Below are 1300 nucleotides of genomic sequence, written 5' to 3'. Positions count from 1 at the left end.
GAATAAAAGAAGTTCCTGGGTGAGGACTATAGCACTGGCACTCCCATGATCGCTGCCCTGCATGGAACAGCACAGCATTGGCCCAGTAACTGATGTTGTTTCCAAACCAGTCAGAGAAGAAAGAATGTTTTCCTTTGTTAATGCCTTTCTTGGTTCCAANTTCCTAAGGGAACCATCTTTTGTTGCAGGACATTTGATCACACTCTGAAACCCAATATTGTATTCGTTACCGGAAAAACTGCTTCTGGTTGTGGTGTGGTTCAGCCTTAGTGAATGCCTTTAATCCCTCTGGCTGGAATGCAGATACACNTTTAGTGTACACCTTTAATCCCAAACAATGAAGGTAGACTTAGTTTGTGGAAGAACCCATGTTTGAAAGTGATGTCTAATTAAGTGGCAGAGAGTGATGAATCAGAGAAAGATTTTACAGAATAGGGCACACCCATCTTTCAAGAGAACAGGGAATACAGGGGCATCATAAGAGAAAGAGAGAGAAAAAGGAGGCAGTCTTACTGGGACAGTTGTACAGAGTCAGGGGGAAGAGAGATAACAAGCTGGACACAGATGAGGACAGAACAAGCCGGAGAATGTGAAGGACCTGGAAGATTAGAACATGTTGTCAAAGTTAGTATGAGGCCAAGCAGAATTCAGAAGAAGCTGAGAGAAGCCAGATTGAATCAGGCAGTGTGGAAGGGAGCTTTGAGCCAGAACAGCTCAGTTGAATCAGCTGGCCAGAATCAGAAAGAACCAGGAAAGGGTGAGCTTATTCAGCAGTCTGTCTCAGAGGCTGAAAACATTCTAGGCCTAGATAAGATTGTACGGAGGCTAGAAGGTTCCAGAACTAGGCCTAGGTTAGCAAATGGAGGCAGTAAACCTCCTAGATGACAGTTACTTGAGGCAAATAAAAGTTACTTTTATGTTCATTACACTTTAGAGTTAGGGAAACATGGAATAGAAGCCTGTGGTATAATAGTTCCCGCCCAACCTCAAACACCTGCCTCTCTCCACACCCAGGAGAAGGAGCCTCAGCCAGTTGTCTTGAGTACCTGATAGAGGCCAAACAGATTATGGCCCATGTGCTGCAGGAAGTCAGTGAAGGTGTGGTACCTCAGCAGGAAGCTGTTCCTCCAGTTGTGCAGGCGGCTTTTGTTGGGCACATGCCAGATACCCAGGTTCTCAGCCTGGATGTTGAAGTAGCCAGGGTTCTGGAAAGCAACCAACACTGAGCCTGAGCAGAACACAATGGTTCACTGAGCAAAAGACCCATATGCACAGTGCTCAGCAGAGCTGATCTCTCTGG

Source organism: Mus pahari, chromosome 5 (genome assembly GCF_900095145.1).
Source record: "Mus pahari chromosome 5, PAHARI_EIJ_v1.1, whole genome shotgun sequence".
Classification (NCBI taxonomy): Eukaryota; Metazoa; Chordata; class Mammalia; order Rodentia; family Muridae; genus Mus; species Mus pahari.
This window is presented reverse-complemented; position numbering follows the sequence as displayed.